A 20,370-nucleotide genomic window follows, 5' to 3' on the forward strand; every position below is an offset into this window, starting at 1 on the left:
ATTTCCGGATAGCGTTTAGATTGATGGCCTCGGGGAAGCAGAATTATCGATGTCTTTCACGATAGGTGACCAGAGCTCGCGGATATACAGAAAGGCTTCACCTCTCCCGCTTGGTGTCCGGATTACTCTTCCAAGCAAACACAATACGGAAACTCGTCAACTCTCCCGGACTCCCGAAGGGGTATCCTTCGGGGAAGCTCCTTCCAGGAGAAGCTCTTCGAGTGGTCTCCGCGGAAGCAGTTCCGTGCCTCGCACGGAACAAAGCCAAACGGTCGAGTCCTGGAGGAGGCATATTTGGAATGATATCCGCCTGACACAGGATCCCGCCTGACACGCCCGTCAGGTCAAAGCCGCACACATCCCAGCACGCCTAAGGGTACCTTTTCGCCTACTGTTCCGCTGACAACTTGGAAAAGACGGCTGACTTTGTGTGTTCCCCATACTTTCACGTAAATATACCCACATAGAGTCTTGTAGCCATGCTACTACAGTAATTGTATCCCTATTTATGGCTGGTGTAATTAAGACTCATGTACGTAGAGAAAAACCCTAATCCAAAACCCTAGCTATAAAGACCCCTTCATTTTACAAGAAGGGGGACGAACAAATCATATAGCAAAAACTCTACCAAAATCTCTCTAGCTTCATCTTCTTCAAGAGAACCCGAGAGAAACATTGTGAGTGTGTGAAGTTCTTATGCACCAGCCATCTTACTGTAATCTTTTCCAAGTATAATAACATCGACTCGTGGACTAGGGCTTGTTAACGCCTGAACCACGTAAAAACACTGCTTGTTTAGTTACATTTCAGTATTTCTACAGTTCTTATCTTTTTATTATTCTGTTAGTTATTCGTTTCCGAAAAACTCGGTAAACAAAAAGAGTCGCTACAGTTCCAAATTTACAATCCCCGCCGACCTAAGCGGCAAAAATAGGGTAAACCCCTAGTCCCTCTAAGAACTCCTTGACCGTGGCGGTCAAGCGGCCCAGTATGTACACAACATCGCCCAAGCTCTCCACTCAGGGCTGGTTAAGCTTTTCCTTCCCTTTACCTGCACCACGTAGCACCCATGAGCCAAGGCCCAGCAAGAAAACACAATAAAACATGATATAATACCAACAACAATCATAATAACCATTCAGGACTATCAGTCCGGTAAATAGGTGACAATAGCCAAAAGTCACAATAACGAGCATCGCTCCCTCAAGCCATGTGACGATAGGGTCACCAGGGCTTAACTGATAAATGATTCTTTCATAAGTTTGTACAGGGCAGGTGTATGGTGATTAGTCAACAACATAACCTCCCTCACGACTCTAGAGTCGAAGCTATGGACAACGTCCCTTAGCCACGTGACCAACGGTCACCGGGGTCGTATACCTTGGCTATAGACATCTGGTCGTAGACCAGGCAAGCGCTTATAAATTCTTCGACCTTAGGGTCGGTCCCGCATTAATGCCATAGAGCCACTCAATGCGTGATCATCGACTTTAGAGTCGGTCCCTGACTAGTCAGTGTCTTAAACAGGTAATCAACATTCATTAGTATTTAATATGCAATCCACGTTCACATATTCAACCAACATGCCTCAATATCAAACCATGCATGTCATATACCTGTACAGGGTGCAACTGTATTCATACATTATTTTCTTACCTCAAGTTCGAGCGAGAAGTATGATAAAGACGACCCCTGAGAACGATCGATCCTTTAGTTTCTTAGCGGTTACCTAATCACAACCAATTATAACCTCCGTTAATGAGAATCCACAATAATAGGGTCTTAACCTAAGCACCACCCTCGGGAACTCGAAACATGCCCACACGGTGAGTAGATTCGATCCCGGGCCTTAAGGATTGAAACCCCAAGTCAAAAACCCTTAAAAACACTCAAAACGGGGTTTGGAAGGAACAGGGTAGCGCTACAGCGCTCAACCCCTAGCGCCACAGCGCTCTACTCTGAACCTCCCAAGCGCCAGAAAGCCTCCTGAGGAGCGCTATAGCGCCCTAGGGTGGGCGCTGTAGTGCTACCTCCAGGCCCAAACTCCCCTGCACCGACCTTCTTCAAATCCTTCGATTCTAACTCGATTTCCAAGCTTCCAAATACTATTCTTGATGCCAAATGAACCCAAAAACCATCCCAACACACCCCAAACATCACAAGCATGGGAACCCTAGCCAAAACTCCCAACAAAAACCATGAATTCATCCTAGTAATCTCAGCTGCAAAACAAACCAAAACAGAGCAAACCAGAGAAAACCATGGTTAGAAACTTACCCAAAGCTTGGCCTAGGATGCTCTTCAATGGTGGAACACACTCCTAAACTCCCAAGGCTTGCTTCCTAAGCTTGAATCCTCAAAATTGGTTCAAAAACCACAAAGAACAGCGAGGAGAAGAAGGTACGGGAGAACTCTTTTGCATACTCTGTTTTTCCACCACTTTTCTCAGCTATCAAAGGTTATTTCTATCCTAGGGGTGAAATGTCCATTTTACCCCTAGGTCAATTAATAGTTTCTAAAGACTCCCAAGGGCATATTTGGTACTTTCCTCCTAACTCGTTAATCATAATTAACGCTCTCCAATTCCCGCTATTCTCAATGTTCTCAAATACCAATAATTCACATCCCGTTACCCTTTATCTCTCGGTAACGCTCTAATCATCAAAGTCACCCCGAGACTCAACCCAAGTCCCGACACTTAAACCTGTTGTGACTAAACCGCTAATCAATATTCTACGATCGTCTCATGTCGAATAGCTCGAACAAACCCACATCATAATGTGGTCTCAACATATATCACCGACATGCATACAATCAACATTATATTATAATATAATTCTCATAAACATGCATAAACACATTAAATGGCATAATTAAACAATTATGGCCCTCCCGGCCTACTAATCCAGCCATTTAACCACATTAGGGTATCCGGGGCATTACATCAACCCTAATCAGATGACTGTTTCAACCCTTGAGGTTCTGGTAAACCATACTGAGTGACCAACAAGCAAGTCACTACAGGGCTCAGCACCCAAAGGCATGCATATGATGATCAAAATGATCATACATAGCTTATAGCTCTAATCAAATGAGTGAATATCACTTGAGGTTCTAGAAAACCATACTGAGTGACTGACAAGCAAGTCACTAATTTAAATAGAAGAGTGGCTGCTGGGTAAGCCACTAGCCTTAAACAGACGAGAGACTGATGGGTAAGTCTCCAACTTAACGGATGAGTGACTTATGGGTAAGTCACACAAGCGCTTATAGTATTCATCGAACTTGAGGTCGGTCTGGCATTAATGCTCTTTGAGTCATCCAATGCAGAATGTTGATTAGATCTAATCTTTATTGGCTTGCGTTGAACACACTAAGGCTGTCCTGACTTATGAGTCAGCACCGTGTGACCAGTGCCCAGTACCACTGCCGAACTTGACTAATGAGTCATAGCTTCATAGTTGATACTGACACCTTTGCCAATTCTGACTAATTAGTCAGTGCCATGCACAAGTAAGCAATGCTATCAATATGTATCATATGTCAATTATCCAAGAGTAGGGCATTCAACATGCTTACTTAACAGTTGCTAGCATAATTATGATCATGCACAAACACAGAGACTCAAGCTCTGATCAGCTCATACCTAATATTCATGGCATGCCCTAAACACATGTTCCTCGTGCATCGCATGTATCACAGTTAAACATCCAACATGCATCAAGAATAACCATGCATGTCACATATGGGGTGCAGTTTTCTTACCTCCAGTTCGAGCGAGAATTAGAACACGAATGACCCTTGAGAATGATCGATCCTTTAATCCTTTAGCGGTCACATAGTCATAACCAAATACAATCTCCGATTAATGAAAATTATCAAAGATAGGGTCTTGACCTAAACCCCACCCTCGGGACCTCGAGACATACCCACACGGTGAGTAGATTCGATCCCGAGCCTTAAGGATTGAAACCTCGAGCCAAAGTCCCTTAAAAACACTTAAAACGGGGTTATGAAGAAACAGGGTGGCACTACAGCGCCACCCTCCAAGCACCCCAGTGCTCAAGACAGAGACAAACTACCCTAGCCTCCTCTGCAGGTAGCGCTATAGTGCTACCTTCAGCCAGCAACTGCCCAGAAATCTCTTACTTCGATTCAACCATTTCTAACCCGAACCAAAAGCTTCCAAACATCAAATTAAGTCCCAAATGAACCCAAATACCACCTCCACATGTCCTAGGCACCACAACCCAAAGAACCCTAGCCAAAACTCCACTCAATTCCCCACTTTCCAACCCAAAAACCAGCTGGAACTTAACTCAGAAAATAGAGCAAAAGCAATAGTTCTAATGACTAAAAACTCACCTCAATCTCAGCAACACACCCTCTTCAATGGTGGAGCATAACCCTAGCTTATTCTGACTTGGTTCCTTGGCTTGATTCCTGAAACAAAGCTTGAAAATCCAAAGAGAAATGAGGGAGAAAACCTATCAGGAGAGAAGGAGAAAGGATACTCTGTTTTTGTTACTCTTCTACAGCCTTAATGGCTTATATCAATCTCTAAGGGTGAAAAGACCTAAATGCCCTTAAGTCATAAATAAAACCTTAACAGCCACCAAGGGAAAAACCATCCTTTCGCACCTATTTCGTTAATCATAATTAACACTCTCCAATTCCCGCTATTCTCAATATTCTCACATACCAATAATCCATATCCCATTACCCTTTAATTCCCAGTAATGTTCTAATCATTAAAATCACCCCGAGACTCAACCCAAGCCCCGAACTTAATCCCATTATGACCAGACCGAACACTTGCATTTCATGATCGTCTCATGCCGAAAGGCTCGAAAAAATCCACATATAATGTGGTACCATTCATATCTCACCCACATGCACGAAAATACACAATTACGCCCTCAACGAGCCAAATTACCAAAATTCCCTTATAATTATTATTACACCCATATGCATGCATATAATCATTGAGTAGCATAATAAATCAATTATGGCCCTCCCAGCCTCCTCATCAAGGTCCTAACCCTTCTTAGGAAATTTGGGGCATTACATCAGGTTAAATTAAATCGATTCCTATTCTTTTTCAAGATATAAGATCTCAACCTATATGCAAGTTTTCTACATCTCTGTGGTAAACTTAAACATATAGCAGGCATTAAGCATAGAAACCTAATTGCTACACAAGTCATACATGTACTTTAATCCAATATGTAACCTATGTCTATATAACGATAGCATATTTAATTCTCATATTTCAAATTTTGAATCAAAATCATAAATCAAGCAAATATTGATTAGATATTTAATATCATTAAGCAAACATTATATAGATTAGAATAAAGAAGAATCAATAGAACATCATAATAATATTAAATAGAAATCCAAGTGACTACATTAACCCCTAGATAGAGGTGTTTAATTCATATCAGATATGACTAAAACAACAAAATAATAATTTAGAAACATAGAATTCAAAAACTTGAAGAAATAAAAATATGAAAGTGCATAAACAATTGCCTCGGAATCAAATTTACTCTCTAAATTCGTAATTAAAATCTGACATTCCTATAATTAAACCCTAAAGTCTGAATTTATACTAACAAAACACGAATACCTCCTTTTTTTCATAGGCGAGCCACGACTTAGCCTTTCCTAGGTGGCGGTTCGTGTCTTTTTAAAGCACTTCAAAATCTGGTCAGTCCTCCAGGCGTTGTGGCCCTCTAAACCCAGGTCATGGCCCGTCTCTCCATGGACCTCCTGGGTTTGCCTCTGACGGCTACTAGTGTCACGACTTTATTGGCCAAGTCGTGACTCTAATTCCTTTCAGCAACCCTTCAGCCTCTGACTTTACTAGAGTCGAGGCCCTGAAGCCCATGTCGTGACTTTAATTCCATTTTTTTTTAGATTTTAACCTTTTGACATCCTTCCTTTATCAAAACTTATCACTATTCATCCTTAGCACAAATTTTAGTCAAAAAACCACCAAAAGCTCCATTTCCCACCATTTCCTCTTCTTGTAGCATTTAACTCATGATCCAAAGTACCAACCTACAACAAAGACAAAGACAAACACAAGCGTAATCTTGCACAAAAGAAACATAAAGACTCAAGATTACCACAAAAACACATTCTAAAACGACACTAAAATAAAGTTATCAAACTCCCCCAAACTTACTCTTTACTTGCCCTCGAGTAAAGAACACAACAATAAACAAACTCAACTAAAAACCTAAACAACAAACACACTTGAATCAAGCCGACAACAATAATTCATTCCTCAAGCTATGATGACTAACACACTTATACAATCTTCAGGAAAATCAACTTATATTCCAGAATTTCAGTCAAAACACTCTTCCAATTCACTTAAGTCTAAGCAAAAATAAAAGCTCTCAAAATCATGATTAATAAGTAAAATATATTCGAATCAATTCATTCTCACCAAAATTTTTTTTCATTACAATCAATTAATATCATTATCCCATAAGCTTGATATACTTACTAATCTCCACTAATGTAGAAAACACATGCTCAGAAATCAATAGGGCTTTCAAAGCTTATAATTGAAGGGCTTAGGTAAAGGTAGATGAAAAGTGATCGTGAAAATTTAATATGAAAGTGCACGCAATCAATTCAAGTAATATAGATAGTAAATAGAGTATCGTTCCCACAAGGACTGTTGACCAATTACCAATAATTGATTTTCAAATTCTATTTGGTGAATTAAAATTTAGATGAATAATTAAAATTAAAATGAATACTCTAAACTATGAACAAGAATTTAAATAATTGTAAGCAAAACAATGAATCAACTAACTAAAAATCAATAATAAAAAGCCTATGAATTAATTTCATAAACTTTTCATTCTATTAATTTTACTAATCAATTCTAAATCTCTTCTTCCTATTCTAATAGCAGGTTAACATAATCAATTCCTATTCTTTTTCAAGATATAAGATCTCAGCCTATATGCAGGTTTTCTACATCTCTGTGATAAACTTAAATTTATAGAAGGCATTAAGCATAGAAACATAATTACTACACAAGTCATACAGGTACTTTCGTCCAATATGTAACCTATGTCTATATAATGATAGCATATTCAATTCTCATCTTTCGAATTTTGAATGAAAACCATTAAATCAAGTAAATAGTGATCAAGTATTTACCAGCATTAAACAAACATCATATAGATTAGAATAGAGAAGAAGTATCAATAGAATATAATAATAAAATTAAATTGAAATTCAAGTGACTACATTAATCCCTAGATAAAATATTTAGTTCATAGCTAACATAATGAAAATAAAATTCAAATAATTATTCATAGAAAATAACCTAAAGAATTCAGATGAAAAAGAAATCTAATTACAACAGCTTTTTCTAAATCTAGGGTTTATAAAACTAAAGTTGCCTCTCAAATTCGCAAAATAATGTCCTTTAAATTGTTTTCCAAGGCTCCCAAGTGAAAAGACCATTTTGTCCTTCAAAAAGCAGCTAAAAATTTGAAAATCGCATTGATAGCACTGTAGCGCTAGGTTTTGGGCTGTAACGACCCAAAATTACTAAAAAAAGCTTAAGGGCCTTGATTAGTGTGCCAGGAGGGCATAATTGGAAGATATATGAATTAATGGTGAAAATGCATGATTATGTGATATGCATAATCCTATGATTATATGGATATGTAAAATGCATGTTTATGAGTATTAGATAAGCATGCGAGCCCTGTTTAGCTTGAAAGGGCATAAATGTGATAAATTGTTGAGACCACATTATTATGTGGATATATTTATATTGTCAGCATTCGGCACAAGCCGATCCAAGGGAACAAGTAGCGGGAAAGTCACAATGGGACCCGATACTTGACTCGGGGCAAGTCAAGGGGTATTTTGGGTATTAGACAATTATTTGGGTTATTGAGTTATGAGAATAAATAATTGGAGGCTTAGGGGGGAATACTGGGGAAATTTGCCATTTTTCCCTTGAGGATGTTTTTGGTACCCCGAGCCTTGGGATTAACTTAAGAGGTTTAAGTTAGATATGACAAAGGTAAGAAACGTTTAGAAGCCTGCCTGAAACCGACTTTATCTCTCTCATCTCTCTCTCAAGGAGTCTCTCAAGCTAGCCATTGGAAGCAAAGGATTTTTGGGCTGGAAATTCAAGAATTTGAGCTGGAGTTGTGGGGAGAATTTCTGTAGCAATCTGGAGGTTCAGACCAGGAGTTTAGGTGAGTATTGCATTGTGGTTTAGCTGACTTAATTCTATAGACTTGGGCTGAGTCCTAAGTGTTTTGGGTTCTTGATTTTGAAGATTAAATTGGGCCTAAGGCTTGGGAATTAACTCAGCAACTAGTTGGTGGACTTGCTCTTCGGTAAAGGTAAGCCTTTAGTAATGGTTTAACATCTGAATATTTGGGAATTACTGTCTATTCTAAGGAGTTTTTGAGCTTATGGGTTTCAAGATTAAAATGTTATATTGGTGAGTTTCTAAGTTAGGTTTTTGTTGGGTTATGTTTCTGAAAACATGTTAGAATGTTTGTGGTAATTGAATTGTATCATTAGGATGATTTTAGATGGATTTGAGTAAGGTTTGAGTGTAAAAAATTGTGGATTTTCTGGGCTTGAAGGGGTCGGGCCGTGACTCAGTTCTTGGTGTGCCGCGGCCCTTCAAAGTAGATAGGGGCTGAGGAAGAAGGGTGGGCCGCGGCATGGGGTATGTTGGGCCATGGCCCGTGTTTGGTTTCTAGTGAGGCTAGGGCTCTAATTGGGGGCGGGCCGCGGCATAGGAAGCTTGGACCGCGGCTCTTAAGGGTATTTTTGGTATTTTGGAGGTTTAAGGTGCGGGGACTTGACCTAGGGTGCTCGGGATCGATTCCACTACCGTGCTTGGTGGAATTGGATGTCCCGAAGGCTAGCACTTGACTCGGAAACCCTTATTCATTTATTATTGATGGAATCCTTTATCATGGTTGGGACTAAGTGTACGCTTAGGCTCGGGGAAGGATCGTGCTCGGGGGTCGTCTTTCTTAATCAAAGCACTTGGAATTAAAGGTAAGAAAACTGCACCCGTTTATGTGGATAGGATGGGAGTAAGTGTTCCCTATATTTGTATGCACTATTATATGATTGTAATAAACTATATGAATACGTTGGGACTAAGAGCTCCCTATAACTGTATGAATGTCATGGGTGGTATTATGCCATGGGGACATGTGATAAACAACCTAAGAGTGCCAGAATCAATACTTGCACACAGGGCGCAACTCAGCCACTGGTAGCTAAGGACAACTTAATAACCACTGAGCTCGGTTTAAGCGGGTCGGAGTTAGTGGGGTGAACACTGGGCTTGGCCTAAGCAAGCCAAAGACAATAGATTAAATAGAGGGTGCGACCTAAGGGCATCGACCCTAGTTATTGCTTGACATGTGTACGTTGTTAATTTGATGTATATGGTATGCTGAATATCTAGAAACTAGATCATTGGTGATTGACTATTGTCCTTGATTTAGTGAATGCTATGGTTTGTTGGATAATTGATTAAGGTCTTGTAAATCATTTGGATGCTCTGTGAACTATTTGGTTATCGATATTGATTGTGCTATGATGTTATAGTATTCTTCCTGGGCCTCAGCTCACAGGTGCTGTGTGGTGCAGGTTAAGGAAAGGGTAAGACGAATTGACCATGGGTCGGAGAGCTCTGGGGGCGACGTGTACATTGTCAGCTGCTCGGCCACCACGGTTGAGGGATTGTACAGGGACGGAATCCTAAAACGTGTATTTTTCCATTAGAGTGGCTTGATTATTTATAATATTTGGAAGTTCTTTAATTATGCCATTTAAACCCTAATTTGAGATTCCATGTACCAAACATTTATTTTAATTAAACTTATTCGTTTATAACCAAAATCTTTCATACCTAACCTGTTTATGTCTTTAGATTCACATTTTTATTTAAATGACTTGATTAGAAAGTCTCGCACTATTTCAAACACACAGTGTAACGGTCTTGGTTATCCAGGGCGTTACATGGGCGCTGTAGCGCTATTGACAGAGTCGAATTTTTTCAATTTTTAGTGCACTAGCACTATAGCGCTCGCTTTCAGTTCTTGATAGTGTTGTAGTGCTCGTTTTGTAGCGATGTAGCGCTACTTTGTTAGCGTTGTAGTGCTTTTTACAAAATCATTTCTCGAACATCTTGCTCCCGAAAGACAAGATTTTCTAAAAAATAACTCCATTTTCACTTCATTCCACTCTTTTCACCATCTTAGCATGAAAAACCTAAAACATGAACAAACGAGTGTAATTTTGCAATAAAATAGCCCTAAACTAATGAAAACCTTCATAAAAACTAAACCCTAAACGAGCCTAAAACTCGTTTATCAAACTCCCCCAAACTAAACCTTTACTCGCCCTCGAGTAAAGAATCTAACTAGACTTTAACCTAAAAAAACCAAGTTGACATAACCAACCAATTCCAACACTCAAGACTACTATGCATATATAATTCTCAGTAAAAATAATCATGCTATTTAAAATATTAATCTAGATTTTCAGTCAAAATACTTCACCCTTTCACTGCAATCTATCAATGCCAAAGCTCATTTACTCATAACTCGCAAATAAAATAATTGAACCACTTTACGCATATCAAATTCTTACCAAAATAACCACATAACCGATTATTTCCATATGCCTGCTCTACTTACTATTCTCTATTAATATAAACAAATGCACAAATAAGAATCAATAGGGCTTTTCAAAGGTTGTAATAGAAAGCATAGGTACAGGTAGATAAAGAAACATTTTAAGGCTTGATCATACCACAAGCAATCCATCTAACAAACTTTCCCATCAATTTCAAACCACTCATCCCTTGTTACCCCTTTTTCTGTGCAATGATTGAGAATTTTTTTTCTTTTCTTTCTTTTCAACGATTGAGAAAACTATGCAAAACCAGCTCATTCTTATTTTTCTTTCTCATAATACACGGGAGCATAATCATTTTGCACTTTCTTTTTCTTTTCTTTCTTTAATTTTTTTTTTCTGAATAACACATAATACATACATCCCATTACACATTTACTCCCCTCATATAATAGTTTTCATGCTCATGGTATGGGTCAAAAAGAGTAAATGGTAATCCAATTCATAGCTAGGCTCAAATGAATGTGTTAACAGGAAAACAATTATAAGGCTCAAAAGGGTTAACTAAGGATAAAATTTAATAGGGTTAGCTTGAAAGGCACAACCAGTCCAAAAAAATTGCCTATATCATTTTCCTAAATGTGCATTGTGTCAAATTTCATCTCAAATAGTAAGTAAAAAGGTTCTAGAATTTTTTTTCAATCTTTTTCAATCCACAATCCAAATTCAACATGCATAAAATAATTCAATTATAATATTTGCAATTTATGAGCAATAGATCTCTAATGTCAATAGATCACAGTGAAAAAACAAAGTAATCTAACCAAGCACACAGATTGTTTCAGAAGCACATCAACTTTTCCTTTGGATTATAAATAGTTAATCATATTTAAATGGAAATTATTATCAACTTAATTTATACTCTAAAACATGACTCAATACAACTAACCAAACAAATATAAAAAACGCATCAAATCACACTAAAAATAAATCTCTCCCCCAAACTTAAAACCTAACATTGTCCTCAATGTTAAAGTGCATAAAGAATGAGAAAAGAGACTTACCTGAACTACCACATCAGTATGGCGATTGTGGAGGCTGGGAGGAAGGTCCGTCAAATGATTGAGAGAGCGGAGGATGTGGTTGTTGAACCCAGCAAATGGCGGAGGCGGAGGTGGAGATAAAAATGGAGAATAAGATTGATACGATGGTGGTGGAGCAAAATAATTCTGATCCGCCTCATTTAAAGACCATTGACTCACCAAGTTATTTAAGCAAGCCACATGGTTCACCACGTATTCATACTGTTGTCCCATATATTGATTCATCATATGTTGTTGCTGAACCATATATTGAATTTGTTGGAGAAGAAAATCCAACTTATCATTAACGTTCTGCACGCTAAGGTCAATACTACCCCCAACCAACACTGGATCAACATCTTCTTCCACCTCTGTTTCAACACGATGTTTACCCTTCTTCCTTGTTTGTGGCACATAAAGAGTAGGTGTAGTGTAATCCTTCTTTAAAGTAATCGACAAAGGTTGCTGCAATGACTTATATATATCTGTGACGAACTCAGGAACTCCAGCTTTGTAGCATAACATAGTTATTACAGACCCATGGCCCAAACCTCCAGTGGCATGGCCTTTTTCAATACACTCAATATTCTCTTTTATCCATGTGCCCATGTTAATATTCATTGCTGTCATCAGCGCATACATCAAAAGTACTCAATCCTTTGTCATGTCAGACACATGATGTAACGCCCTACTTCCTTAGAGCCGTTACTAAGTGAGTTTTAAGGCAAAACAGTGCAATGAGCTCGCTAACCGAGGTTTTGAAACAAAAGTGTGACTAATAAAGAAAGTTAAGGCTGTAATCTTTGAAAATGCGTTGACTCAATAAAACTTCTAGTATTAAACAATTGGGATCCCAAAATAAGGTTTGAAAACTAATTACATCTTGAAATAAGTTTACAGTTGATAAATTCTAAAATCATAGATTATTACAGCCATTTTCACATAAACCCCCAACCAAAGCAGTCGGGCAGGCCAAACATGTACGCGTCGCTTCACGCTCTCCGTACTCATGGTTGGTTGACTCAAACTTTGCCCTACCTACAACACGGAGCACCCGTGAGCCGAAGCCCAGCAAGAAAACTCATGCAGAACATAACATATGCAATTTATACAATTTATCATAACAGATAATCCACACATAAACAAGTCAACCATTAGACTAAGCAAACACGGCCATGCCGTCCCCGAAGCCTTACCGAAGCCTGGGGTCTCGGTCTTCACCGCAGGATCTTACACATATCCTGTGGGTCCCGGGCCCTGCCCTGACCATAGCATCCCATGTGCTAGGTGTTACTTCCGGCTCCGCTGCCGTACCCGGCCTACGCCGCACTCGGCCCTTGCCGTTCATTTCATTATAATCATACAAAGCATAAGTCAAACAACAATCATACAATTATCAATACATGTAAGTCTACACCCTAACATGTAATGCAATATAGGGCCATGCCCGGCAATCATCTCATCATGCAATATAGGGCCGTGCCCCGCAATCACACTATGGGCCCACGCCCTATCCTACGGGTGTTATAGTTTTCTTACCTTTCCCTTCAATAGCTTAGATCACCTGACTCCTTGAGCACGATCCCACTCGAGCCTTAGCGCACACCTAGGCACAAACATAGGTCAAAGTCAACACCGAACCCCAAGTCCGAATACCTAGCCCCGGGACCAATCCCGGGCCCCCGGGAAGTCCTAAATCCCCAAAACAAAGTGGCGGAATCGAGCCCCGAACCCTAGGTCAAAATCCCTCATAAAAACCCAAAAATTCACCTCTGTGAACAGTGCAGCGCTACAGCGCTCAAAAGAGGGCGCTGTAGCGCTACAAGCAGAACACTCCCCCCAGAACAGGGGCTAGCGCTACAGCGCCCACTGACTAGCGCTGTAGCGCTAGTTGCAGCCCAGCAGAACCAAAAATCGCATCTTGCGATTTTCTCCTCCCATTTCAACTCCAAACTTGTCCAAACCTTTTCCAAACCTAAAATCAAGCTTATACACACTCCACACTCATCCCAAGCATCCCAAGAACTCAAAACCCAATCTCATTCAACCCAAATCTCAAAATCTAACATGATGAACTCAAAAACCAGAAATTCAATCAACAACAAAGTTAAAGGCTTAGAATTCTTACCATTGATGCAATTTTGACCTTGATTCAACCCTAGGCCTCCTTAGCTTGTTCATCCTCAAAGCTTGCCCAGAAATCCCCTAAAGTTCCCAACAACTCAGTTCAAAACACAGCTCAAACCAGCCAAAACCCTAAAACAGAAATCTCCAAGAACTTACCTCAAACTTCTGATGTGATCTTGCTAACCCCTAGCCAATCCTCAAGCCTAACCCAAGATCCTTGATGCTCAGCCTATCATTGCTCTCCACCAAGCTTTGCTCCAAGAAAAATGGAGGGAAAATGGTGCAAGAGTGCACAACCGAACCACCCCTCTGTTTTCCCTCTTCTTTTCCTTCTTTCCTTTTTTTTTTCTTTCTTTCCTTCAGCATTCCCACTCTCTAACAATCCCACTCACAATATAAAGCCTTAAAAATCTATCTTTAAAGGCCAAATGACCAAAATGCCCACCCTATTAAATTCTAAACCTTTAAGTCCATAAAGGGGCGTTTTAGTCATATTACCCAAATTCCCACTAATTCCTCAAGTGTCCCTAATATTTTCCCGTTGCTTCCCAACACTTGATAAACCACCAAATAAGATATTCCCCATCATCAAAATAAATCTCAATCTATTCTCTGAATTCCTGTTCATACCCCCAGGCTCGCCCCGAGCCGGGTATAAATTCCCGTCATCACTTTCCGCTAGCCTGCTCACTGGGATCGCCTCGAGTCACAAAACACAGATACACCCACATACCACTGGGGTCTCAACAATCAACACATATCAATACAGTTATGCCCAATCATGGCCAAAATTGCAATTATGCCCTTCTAACACGATCCGGGCCTACATGCATACTAATATACATAGTCATGCATCTCAGATAAACAAATAGTCATATAACATGCTTTAAATCACAATCATGCATTTAATTTATAAATATCACACATAAATCCCGTCATGCCCTCCTGGCACGCTAATCAAGGCCCTTAAGCCTTATTAGCTAAATTGGGTCGTTATAACTATCCCCTCCTCATAAAAATTTCGTCCTCGAAATTTATCCAACACCTCAGTCAGTAAACCCGCAACTCTGACCATAATTTCCAAGGCCCACCGCCTTTACTTTACTTTCCAACTACACTCTTACAAGAGTAACAATCTTGCCCCCACAAGATCTTGTCTAATAGCCATACTCTCGATAGCCTCTCGTTACACCGCAACCCTGCCGAAGCCCAGGGTCTGCCTAGGTTACAATGACCAATTCATTGTCTTAATCCTGATTCCAGAGATACTCAAACGTCGTCACCTTTACTAGGTGGGATCAGCTTGTAGGCCCCGCTGGCCTAACACTTAGTACAACCTCGAAATTTTATGTTGAATCAAGAGTCCAAACTCTCCCTTCTTTCTCTGAACACCTTACAGATCCTCATCTGTTATCACGCAGAGACGCAACTCTTTCTTCCCGAAACTTTATTTCCTCATAACTTAGCAATTTACCAGCTCTTTATCCTTTCAGATAGGCAAACACTCCTGCCTTAAGAAGTTTCAACGACCTTCTTGGCTTTCTCTCTGAACTAAAGCCAAACTGTAGTATTCATTATCTTTCACCTCTTACCAAGCCCAATGTCGTGTTACATTAGCAAGACACCAGCACCCGCCACCACGACTAACTTACCAGGGATTACACTTCCCTTAATACCTCAAGTATTCGCCTACTCAGCGCTTAATTCTTTAAGATCCTTGATAAACTTTCAGACTGCCATTCCACTTGCAATCAACTAATAATTCCAGGTTCCCACTCTGTTCTTTTTGTCCTCCAATTCCATTCCAACAATTTAAAATACTATAGGGTCTCAATTCCGTATCATCGACGTTCTATCTTGAAACCAGTTCACTTGACCCAACAACATTAACTCCCTCAACTGAGTTACACTTTTCATGCCCAAACAATTTACTCAAGGTCTAAAGTGGTCTATTCCCATGATACACTACCACATCACCTAACCCCTCAGGGTCCAAAGGAAAACGCTATATTCCGGCACCCGCTCGACCCTCCCGGTACGACGTACCCTAGGAGGTGGAATAATGTCCATTCAGAATTCTCATTCATAAACCAAATCTAATTGGATCCTTCATCCATTCCTGGTATCCTAACTTGTACCACCTTAGCAGGGTTCTTCCCTGCTTTGACCCAAGCCGACACTTCGGATTCCCTAGCTCAGTGACCCTCACCAGCTAATCAAACCTACTAACGTTACGCCAATCTCAGTCGTTGCCTTATATCCTCCATCGCAATCTATGGCATTATTCCCTAACTGATACTCGCCTCACAGCTAGGAGCTCCGCCTCCAATTATATCTCCCCTCGCTCCCTCGAGGATTTTAAACACTGATCATCCGTCTGTTACTTTTCACCACCTCTGTGTCTCAATGCTATCTTTCTTACTAAAACCCAAGACTCAAGCACCTTGTGATACGCGTAACTGTTAACTTAACGCTCCAAGCATATCCACCACGTTCATTCTTTCATCTCCCGCAAGGTTCGATCCATGCTCACATCAATTTTTCCTGGGCGTGCCCAAATCGTGATACACTCCCCCATTTCCATAACCTTACCATTGATCAGGTCCTTTATGCAATCACCCTCTACTTAACCAAAACATACACAAATTCCAGATACTTAAACAATCTTACCTTGTCTTATGAATTTCTTTCTGATTTGACACCACTCAGTCCATCTAACTTCGAGTTTTACTGTTCTCCTCATCTCTGATGTAGTCGTCTCCGGAGGTGCTTGTGCAATAGATGACGCGCTTACTAGTCTTGTTATGCCTTCAGTTCTTCAAAGGCTCTTCATTAGCTTCTTTGCGGCTTCAGATAAATTATTCTCTTACCTGTCCTTCCTTCTTGTAGCTCTAATCTGAGTACTCTTGACGACACCCAAACTAACACTCCGTAGAACCTTACCTGAGACTCTGCCTTCTGGGTACAAACGCCTTCCGTAGTCATTTGCCCACCATTTCCGTCTGAGAGTAATCCATGTGCACTTCTCGTGAGCTTGAAGGAAACTTGCCCATACCGTTCACGCATTCCCTGCCTAAAGAACTTACCTGTGCTGCTGCAGCTTGAACCATTCTAGAGTCTCTGTTACCAACTCCTCACACCCTACCTGGTGCAAACTAGACAAATTCCTGAAATGTCTCTATCCTTGGTTTCCAACTGGCAATAACCAGGTCGTAGATCAACTCTTGGGGACATCGTCCCATCTTGTATCCAACATTGTACTTTTCGTCCTAACCCGACGATACTAGCAATCCCCGCAGTACAACACTCTGGCTTTTCCAGGGTCAAATTCCTTCGATTGTTTCAATAGACTTTCTGTCGGCCAATACCGTTTTTTTACAACATCCCTTATACCAATCCTATCTGTAGTCTGACCTTGAAGTATTCCCTAAATCTTTCTTTGCATACTCACATAACTTTCCCACTGGTCAGCTCTGTCTCCTTTACGTACTCCAGATGAGATCCTCTACAATCCGTCTGCCAGAGTCTCTATTTCCTTCTCAATAAGTATTACTGTCCTCGGCCTCTCAAATGGCACCTTTGAGTCGACCTCTCTATGTCCATCTCCCACTCGGGACATTCTCAACACCGAGTCCTTCCAGTTCGTTACGCAACCATAGCATAACCATTCAGTTAAATACTCATCCTCGAGGAATCAGCCTCGAACCTTGAACGTATCGATGCATTCCAGTTCTCTGTTCCCTCACCAGGGGAAATCCATACTCACATCTCGAGTTACTCTAAGTAGAAGTCATGCCCTCACCTGACCTCCTCTCAGGTGGTATCCTCTCCCTCATGCACACCAAATAACCTCCTGGTTCCCGTCGCCATCTCGGTAACTACCTTTTCAATCAGGCTTCTTTCCAATCTCAAATTTAGGTGCCCAAGCACTGTCCGGGGTCCTTCTACCTCAAAAATCAAGAATCCGACCTCGTTGCGTCCTATCAACAAAAGTACCCTCTTATCAATCAGACTTTTTCCCCTTTCTTGGCCAAACCAGAAGCCACAGAACTATCCGGGGTTCTATCAACTTGATTAACACAATTCTCTCTTTACTAACTCCATCAAAGGAAGCACTGCCCCTGTGGCTCTAGCACTCATGCTCTAATCATCAACCATCAGTTCCTCGAACCCCATGGCTCTCTCTGCCATCCACATATAGATGATAAATCCTTACATCAGAACAGCCCAAACTACTTAGACTATTCCATATCTCAAATCCTTAAATGGGTCGCCATCAATTCCAGATACATCCATCAGTATAAATTCCCAAAATGAACTATCCAATTCACCAAACCCATTGATCTACGCTGTTGTTACCCCCAACAGTCCAAACCAAACTTATAAGTCCACAAGTCTCCACAGTTCGAATCATGTCTTTAAAAATCTCATCTAACCATTCATCATCTAGGTTCTTTCCAACCCATTAAGCCAGTACCTCAGCCCGAGTACCAATTCCAGGCATCCCTCTGCCTCAACATTTAACATAACCCCCTAATCAGGATCTCTCGTCCTCTTAACCAAGGGTGGAATTAACTCAGCTCATCTATTGATAAATTCCTTGTCAACTCGTACCTTTCTCAACTCTAGAGGATAACACCCTATACGCCTTTCATATAGTACCCTTATCTGTCCATACTTCACCGTAAACCATCACCGGTAACCTTACTGTTAAAACATCTAATTCAACCATCTCCCCAGAGAATCCGCTGTTCTTCTATCCCATCTCAACTAACAAACTCCACAGCTAACTCACACACTAGTGACCCTTTGCTGCTGCTCTCAGGGATAACTGGAGATCTCAACTCCAACTTACATCTAGAAACCCCCTTTTTAACACAATATCAGGTCCCCAAACCCTTCTAGGAACCGATAACTCGAGTTCATCTGTCAAAACCGACCAACTCCTGAACCCTGTGGTTCCTACTCCGAACCAAACCACCACTAGGTCCAAATATCCACAGGTATAATGCACACACAAGCATATACTAGTTCAAATCAACAATGATATACATTTAGCTACCAGATTTAACATCACTAAGTATATCCATGCTCATCATGCTTCATACAAGCCAATATACAGATATAACATATGAATTTAATCCAAAAAATTAACCATATACACTCAATATGCGAACCATTATGCTAATACTCATCCATATGCATAATAGTATTATTCAGCATGCATCAATCTCAACATGCAATAATCAAGGGCCCAGCCCAACAGCATCTCCTGCATATGTCAACTCATTTCTCATGCTCCATTATAGATAAGCAGGCAAACAAGGCATTCAATCATATATTCAGACATGTCAATTAATCATACCAACCAACCCTGAGTCGAGCTTGTCACTGACAGCGAGCGTACATGTTCGGTCGATCTCCAGAACCAATAAACCTTGGCTCGCTCTGATACCAAGTTGTAACGCCCTACTTCCTTAGAGCCGTTACTAAGTGAGTTTTAAGGCAAAACAGTGCAATGAGCTCGCTAACCGAGGTTTTGAAACAAAAGTGTGACTAATAAAGAAAGTTAAGGCTGTAATCTTTGAAAATGCGTTGACTCAATAAAACTTCTAGTATTAAACAATTGGGATCCCAAAATAAGGTTTGAAAACTAATTACATCTTGAAATAAGTTTACAGTTGATAAATTCTAAAATCATAGATTATTACAGCCATTTTCACATAAACCCCCAACCAAAGCAGTCGGGCAGGCCAAACATGTACGCGTCGCTTCACGCTCTCCGTACTCATGGTTGGTTGACTCAAACTTTGCCCTACCTACAACACGGAGCACCCGTGAGCCGAAGCCCAGCAAGAAAACTCATGCAGAACATAACATATGCAATTTATACAATTTATCATAACAGATAATCCACACATAAACAAGTCAACCATTAGACTAAGCAAACACGGCCATGCCGTCCCCGAAGCCTTACCGAAGCCTGGGGTCTCGGTCTTCACCGCAGGATCTTACACATATCCTGTGGGTCCCGGGCCCTGCCCTGACCATAGCATCCCATGTGCTAGGTGTTACTTCCGGCTCCGCTGCCGTACCCGGCCTACGCCGCACTCGGCCCTTGCCGTTCATTTCATTATAATCATACAAAGCATAAGTCAAACAACAATCATACAATTATCAATACATGTAAGTCTACACCCTAACATGTAATGCAATATAGGGCCATGCCCGACAATCATCTCATCATGCAATATAGGGCCGTGCCCCGCAATCACACTATGGGCCCACGCCCTATCCTACGGGTGTTATAGTTTTCTTACCTTTCCCTTCAATAGCTTAGATCACCTGACTCCTTGAGCACGATCCCACTCGAGCCTTAGCGCACACCTAGGCACAAACATAGGTCAAAGTCAACACCGAACCCCAAGTCCGAATACCTAGCCCCGGGACCAATCCCGGGCCCCCGGGAAGTCCTAAATCCCCAAAACAAAGTGGCGGA

This window comes from Humulus lupulus, chromosome 3, assembly GCF_963169125.1.
Source record: "Humulus lupulus chromosome 3, drHumLupu1.1, whole genome shotgun sequence".
Lineage (NCBI taxonomy): Eukaryota > Viridiplantae > Streptophyta > Magnoliopsida > Rosales > Cannabaceae > Humulus > Humulus lupulus.